The sequence below is a fragment of the Triticum urartu genome, chromosome 5, assembly GCF_003073215.2.
Source record: "Triticum urartu cultivar G1812 chromosome 5, Tu2.1, whole genome shotgun sequence".
In the NCBI taxonomy this organism is placed as follows: Eukaryota; Viridiplantae; Streptophyta; class Magnoliopsida; order Poales; family Poaceae; genus Triticum; species Triticum urartu.
Genome location: NC_053026.1, coordinates 144,549,944 through 144,558,092, shown reverse-complemented (window position 1 = coordinate 144,558,092; position 8,149 = coordinate 144,549,944).

Here is an 8,149-nt window from a genome sequence, read left to right as displayed (position 1 = left end):
CGCCTTCGGGCGGCGGTGGCGGAGCGGGTGATGACCCCAGCGGTCGACGGTGGGCTGGCAGCCACGGCGGCCGACGACGGGGTGGCGGCCATGACCACCACCTCCCGCCTTCGGGCCGCGGTAGCGGAGCGGGTGATGGCCATAGTGGCCGGCAATGGGGTGGCAGCCACGACGGTGATACGTCTCCAACATATATATAATTTTTTATTGTTCCATGCTATTATATTATCTATTTTGGATGTTTAATGGGCTTTATTATGCACTTTTATATTATTTTTGGGACTAACCTATTAACCGAAGGCCCAGTGCAAATTGCTGTTTTTTGCTTATTTCAGTGTTTCGCAGAAAAGGAATATCAAACGGAATCCAAACGAGATGAAACCTTCGCGAGGACCTTTTTTCGAACAAACGCAATCCAGGAGACTTGGAATGGAGGTCAAGGAAGCAACGAGGCGGCCACGAGGTAGGGCGGCACGCCCCCACCCTTGTGGGCCCCTCGTAGCTCCACCGACCTACTTCTTTCGCTTATATATACTCTTATACCCTGAAAACATCCAGGGGAGCCACGAAACCACTTTTCCACCGCCGCAACCTTCTGTACCTGTGAGATCCCATCTGGGGACCTTTTCCGACGATCTGTCGGAGGGGGATTCGATCTCGGATGGCTTCTACATCAACACCATAGCCTCTCCGATGATGTGTGAGTAGTTTACCACAGACCTTCGGGTCCATAGTTATTAGCTAGATGGCTTCTTCTCTATCTTTGATCTTCAATACAAAGTTCTCCTTGATGTTCTTGGAGATCTATTCGATGTAATCCTTTTTGCGGTGTGTTTGCCGAGATCCGATGAATTGTGGGTTTATGATCAAGTTTATCTATGAGCAATATTTGATTCGTCTCTGAATTCTTATATGCATGATTTAATATCTTTACAAGTCTCTTCAAATTATCAGTTTGGTTTGGCCTACTAGATTGATCTTTCTTGCAATGGGAGAAGTGCTTAGCTTTGGGTTCAATCTTGCGGTGTCCTTTCCTGGTGACCGCAGGGGCAGCAAGGCACGTATTGTATTGTTGCCATCGAGGATAAAAAGATGGGGTTTATATCACATTGCTTGAGTTTATCCCTGTACATCATGTCATCTTGCCTAATGCGTCACTCTGTTCTTATGAACTTAATACTCTAGATGCATGCTGGATAGCGATCGATGTGTGGAGTAATAGTAGTAGATGCCGAATCGTTTCGGTCTACTTGACACGGATGTGATGCCTATATTTATGATCATGTCTAGATATTCTCATAACTATGTGCTTTTCTATCAATTGCTCAGCAGTAATTAGTTCACCCACCATAATATATGCTATCTTGAGAGAAACCACTAGTGAAACCTATGGCCCCCAGGTCTACTTTACATTATATTAGTTTCCCATCAACTAGCCATTTCTGTCGCCATTTATTTTGCATTCTTTACTTTCCAATCTAAAAGCCAAAAATACCAAAAATATTTATCTTATCATCTTTATCAGATCCCACTTTTGCAAGTCACCGTGAAGGGATTGACAACCCCTTTATCGCGTTGGTTGCAAGGTTCTTATTTGTTTGTGCAGGTACTAGGCGATTTGCGTGTAGTCTCCTACTGGATTGATACCTTGGTTCTCAAAAAACTGAGGGAAATACTTACGCTACTTTGTTGCATCACCCTTTCCTCTTCAAGGGAAAATCAACGCATGCTCAAGAGGTAGGAAGAAGGATTTCTGGCATCATTGCTGGGGAGATGTACGCCAAGTCAAGACATACCAAGTACCCATCACAAACTCTTATCCCTCGCATTACATTATTTGCCATTTGCCTCTCGTTTTCCTCTCCCCCACTTCACCTTTGCCATTTTATTCGCCCTTTTTCCTTTCGTTTCTTTTCACTCGCCTTTTGTGTGTTCGTGCTAGTTCGTTTTGTTGCCATCATGTCTAAAACTGGGGAGGTTATCATTGAAAAGGATAGTAGTAACGATGGGGGAAACGTTGATGCTTTTGATTATCCTCATGAAGAACCTACTATTTTACACACTAAAAAGTTTCGGATTGGTAGTGGTAATATTATTGGAAAAGGAGTTATTCAAGATTTCTTTACCTGTGTCGGTGCTTTGCCCACCATGAGCGGGTCTATTCTTCATAAAACTAGTAGTCTTGCGGATGCTATATCTTTGCTCGTGGTTGAACTTGAAAGGCAATTTATCCACATGCATCCTTGCATACAGAGGATTTTTCTAGAATTTTCTAATATTGAGCATTCTTCTGTTAAGAGTTCAGATTTATAATAAAATAGGCCAACGAAATTTTTGTGCATTATAGGGTGGATGCTAGCCGTCCTCCCATAGAAGCAATCCTTTTTTATCAAGAGGACATAATACGCTTACGATCTTTAGATCATGTTGCTTTTAATGAAAAACTTAGAAAAAAGGTTCCTACTGATGTTCTAGTTGACAGGATTTCTGAACTTAATGATAATTTTGCTATCCAGAACAATGGGTTAGGTTTTTCCCTTGAACAAAGGCTCATGACTTTTTGCCAAAAGAATACTTATAATGATGAATTGGTTATGCAATATGAAGGGCCAAAGGAGGAACCAATACCTCCCGAGCTTGATCTTGGGGACTTTTGTCCCATTAAATTTAGCCCTTTTGATTACTTTTTCTTGCCACAAAGAAAACTTGCTGCTGAACGTAGGGAGTATGAGATGAGTTTTCGCGATTTGCCTTATCATTATCATGGCAATACTAGATATATTATTGTTTTTATGCCTAGCTAGGGGCGTTAAACGATAGCGCTTGTTGGGATGCAACCCAATTTTTATTTCTGTTCCTTGCTTTTTGTTCTTGTTTAGTAATAAATAAATCATCTATCTTCTGTTATGATTGTGCTTTTATGTTTTAATTAGTGTTGGTGCCAAGTAAAGCCTTTAGGATCTTCTTGGATGATTGTTGTTTGATCTTGCTGAAAAAAACAGAAAGTATGCGCTCACGAGAATAATTTTCATTTTTTACCAGAGAGCGATAAAATACTAATTCCAACTACATTAGATCAATATACTAATTATTTAGAATGTCCTAATTTCTCAGGATTTTTGAGTTACAGAAGTACATGAAACCTACAGATTACTACAGATTGTTCTGTTTTTGACAGATTCTGTTTTTCATGTGTTGTTTGCTTATTTTGATGAATCTATGGCTAGTATTGGGGGGTATGAACCATAGAGAAGTTGTAATACAGTAGGTTTAACACCAATATAAATAAATAACAAGTTCATTACAGTACCTTGAAGTGGTGGTTTGTTTTCTTATACTAACGGAGCTCATGAGATTTTCTGTTGAGTTTTGTGTTGCGAAGTTTTCAAGTTTTTGGGTAAAGATTTAATGGATTTTGGAACAAGGAGTGGCAAGAGCCTAAGCTTGGGGATGCCCAAGGCATGCCAGCTAAAATTCAAGGACAACCAAAAGCTTAAGCTTGGGTATGCCCCGGAAGGCATCCCCTCTTTCGTCTTCATCTATCGGTAACTTTACCTGAGGCTATATTTTTATTCACCACATGATATGTGTTTTGCTTGGAGCGTCTTGTATGATTTGAGTCTTTGCTTTTTAGTTTACCACAATCATCCTTGCTATACACACCTTTGGGAGAGACACGCATGAATTGGAATTTATTAGAATACTCTATGTGCTTCACTTATATCTTTTGAGCTAGATAATTTTGTTCTAGTACTTCACTTATATCTTTTTAGAGCACGGTGGTGGTTTTATTTTATAGAAATTATTGATCTCTCATGCTTCACTTATATTATTTTAAGAGTCTTCTAGAACATCATGGTAATTTGCTTTGGCTATAAATTTGGTCCTAATATGATAGGCATCCAAGATGGGTATAATAAAAACTTTCATATAGAGTGCATTAAATACGATGAGAAGTTTGATTCTTGATAGTTGTTTTGAGTGGTAATATTAGAGTTGTGATGGTTGAGTAATTATGGAATTGAGAAATACTTGTGTTGAAGTTGGCAAGTCCCGTAGCATGCATGTATGGTAAACGTTGTGTGACAAATTTGAAGCATGAGGTATTCTTTGATTGCTTTCCTTATGAGTGGCGGTCGGGGATGAGTAATGGTCTTTTCCTACCAATCTATCCCCCTAGGAGCATGCGTGTAGTGCTTGGTTTTGATGACTTGTAGATTTTTTCAATAAGTATGTGAGTTCTTCATGACTAATGTTGAGTCCATGGATTATACGCACTTTCACCCTTCCACCATTGCTAGCATCTTCGGTACCGTGAATTGCCCTTTCTCACCTCGAGAGTTGGTGCAAACTTCGCTGGTGCATCCAAACCCCGCGATATGATATGCTCTATAACACATAAACCTCTTTATATCTTCCTCAAAACAGCCACCATACCTACCAATTATGGCATTTCCATAGCCATTCTGAGATATATTGCCATGCAACTTTGCACCGTTCCGTTTATTATGACACGCTCCATCATTGTCATATTACTTTGCATGATCATGTAGTTTACATCGTATTTGTGGCAAAGCCACCTTCATAATTCTTTCATACATGTCACTCTTGATTCATCGCATATCCCGGTACACCGCCGGAGGCATTCACATAGAGTCATAATTTGTTCTAAGTATAGAGTTGTAATTCTTGAGTTGTAAGTAAATAAAAGTGTGATGAATTTCATTATTAGAGCATTGTCCCATGTGAGGAAAGGATGATGGAGACTATGATTCCCCCCACAAGTCGGGATGAGACTCCGGACGAACAAAAAAGAAAAAAAGAGAGAGGCTAAAAAAAGAAGAGGCCATAAAAATGAGAGAAAAATAGAGAAGGGGCAATGTTACTATCCTTTTTCCACACTTGGGCTTCAAAGTAGCACCATGATCTTCATGATAGAGAGACTCCTATTTTGTCACTTTCATATACTAGTGGGAATTTTTCATTATAGAACTTAGCTTGTATATTCCAACGATGGGCTTCCTCAAAATGCCCTAGGTCTTTGTGAGCAAGCAAGTTGGATGCACACCCACTTTGTTTCTTTTGTTGAGCTTTCATATATTTATAACTCTAGTGCATCCGTTGCATGGCAATCCCTACTCCTTGCATTGACATCAATTGATGGGCATCTCCAAAGCCCGTTGACTAGCCGCATCGATGTGAGACTTTCTCCCTTTTTGTCTTCTCACACAACCTCCATCATCATATTCTATTCCACCCATAGTGTTATGTCCATGGCTCGCGCTCATATATTGCGTGAAAATTGAAAGAGTTTGAAAAGGCTAAGTACGAAACAATTGCTTGGCTTGTCATCGGGGTTGTGCATGATGGGGGCATTTTGTGTGACAAAAATGAAGCATGGCCAAACTATATGATTTTGTAGGGATAAGCTTTCTTTGGCTATGTTATTTTGGACATAATTGCTTGGTTAGCATGCTTGAAGTATTATTATTTTTATGTCAATATTAAAATTTTGTCTTGAATCTTTCGGATCTGAATATTCATGCCACAATAAAGGAAATTACATTGAAAATTATATTAGGTAGCATTCCACATCAAAAATTCTGTTTTTATCATTTACCTACTCGAGGACGAGCAGGAATTAAGCTTGGGGATGCTTGATACGTCTCCAACGTATCTATAATTTTCTATTGTTCCATGCTATTATATTATCCGTTTTGGATGTTTAATGGGATTTATTATGCACTTTTATATTATTTGTGGGACTAACCTATTAACCGACGGCCCAGTGCAAATTGTAGTTTTTTGCTTATTTCAGTGTTTCGCAGAAAAGGAATATCAAACAGAATCCAAACGGAATGAAACCTTCGCGAGGATATTTTTTTGGAACAAACACAATCCAGGAGACTTGGAGTGGAGGTCAAGGAAGCAACGAGGTGGCCACGAGGTAGGGCGACGCGCCTAGGGGGCAGGCGCGCCCTCACCCTTGTGGGCCCCTCGTTGCTCCACCGACCTACTTCTTTCGCCTATATATACTCTTATACCCTAAAAACATCCAGGGGAGCTACGAAACCATTTTTCCACCGCCGCAACCTTCTGTACCCGTGAGATCCCATCTGGGGACCTTTTCCGACGATCTGTCGGAGGGGGATTCGATCATGGAGGGCTTCTACAGCAACACCATAGTCTCTCCAATGATGTGTGAGTAGTTTACCACAGACCTTCGGGTCCATAGTTATTAGCTAGATGGCTTATTCTCTCTCTCTTTGATCTTCAATACAAAGTTCTCCTCGATGTTCTTGGAGATGTATTCGATGTAATCCTTTTTGCGGTGTGTTTGTCGAGATCCGATGAATTGTGGGTTTATGATCAAGTTTATCTATGAACAATATTTGATTCTTCTCTGAATTCTTATATGCATGATTTGATATCTTTGCAAGTCTCTTCGAATTATCAGTTTGGTTTGGCCTACTAGATTGATCTTTCTTGCAATGGGAGAAGTCCTTAGCCTTGGGTTCAATCTTGCGGTGTCCTTTCCCAGTGATAGCAGGGGAGCAAGGCACGTATTGTATTGTTGCCATCGAGGATAAAAAGATGGGGTTTATATCATATTGCTTGAGTTTATCCCTCTACATCATGTCATCTTGCGTAATGCGTTACTCTATTCTTATGAACTTAATACTCTAGATGCATGCTGGATAGCGGTCGATGTGTGGAGTAATAGTAGTAGATGCAGAATCATTTCGGTCTACTTGACACGCACGCGATGCCTATGCTTATGATCATGCCTAGATATTCTCATAACTATGTGATTTTCTATCAATTGCTTGGCAGTAATTTGTTCACCTACCGTAATATATGCTATCTTGAGAGAAGCCACTAGTGACACCTATGGCCCCGGGGTCTACTTTACATTATATTAATTTCCCGTCAACTAGCCATTTCTGTCGCCGTTTATTTTGCAATCTTTACTTTCCAATCTATAAAACAAAAATACCAAAAATATTTATCTTATCATCTTTATCAGATCTCACTTTTGCAAGTGGTCGTGAAGGGATTGATAAGCCCTTCATCGTGTTGGTTGCAAGGTTCTTATTTGTTTGTGCAGGTACTAGGCGATTTGCGTGTAGTCTCCTACTGGATTGATACCTTGGTTCTCAAAAACTGAGGGAAATACTTACGCTACTTTGCTGCATCACCCTTTCCTCTTCAAGGGAAAACCAACGCATGCTCAAGAGGTAGCAGGCGGCCATCTGCCACCTTCGGGCTGCGGCGGCAGAGCGGGCGATGGCCCTGGCTTTCGACGGTGGTGTGGCGGCAACGGCGGCTGGCAACAGCTGCCGATGGGCACCGGCGGCGGAGCGTGTGGTGGGGGTTCCGCGCACACCCAATAGGGACGCCACACACACTACACTATGATACGTCTCCAACGTATCTATAATTTTTTATTGTTCCATGCTATTATATATTCTGTTTTGGATGTTTAATGGGCTTTATTATACACTTTTATATTATTTTTGGGACTAACCTATTAACCCAAGGCCTAGTGCAAATTGTAGTTTTTTTTGCCTATTTTAGTGTTTCACAGAAAAGGAATATCAAATGGAGTCCAAACAGAATGAAACCTTCGGGAGCGTGATTTTTGGAACAAACGTGATCCAGAGGACTTGGAGTGGATGTCAAGAAACAACCGAGGAGGCCACGAGGTAGGAGGGCGCACCTACCCCCCTAGGCGCGCCCTCCCCCCTCATGGGCCCCTCGTGGCTCCAGTGACCTACTTCTTCCTCCTATATATGTTCATATACCCCGAAAACATCCTGGAGCACCACGAAACCCTATTTCCACCGCCGCAACCTTATGTACCCAAAAGATCCCATCTTGGGGCCTTTTCTGGAGCTCCACCGAAGGGGGCATCGATCACAAAGGGCCTCTACATCAACTCCATGGCCCCTCCGATGATGTGTGAGTAGTTTACTTCAGACCTTTGGGTCCATAGTTATTAGCTAGATGGCTTCTTCTCTCTCTTTGGATCTCAATACAAAGTTCTCCTCGATCTTCTTGGAGATCTATTCGATGTAACTCTTTTTGCGGTGTGTTTGTCGAGATCCGATGAATTGTGGGTTTATGATCAAGATTATCTATGAACAAT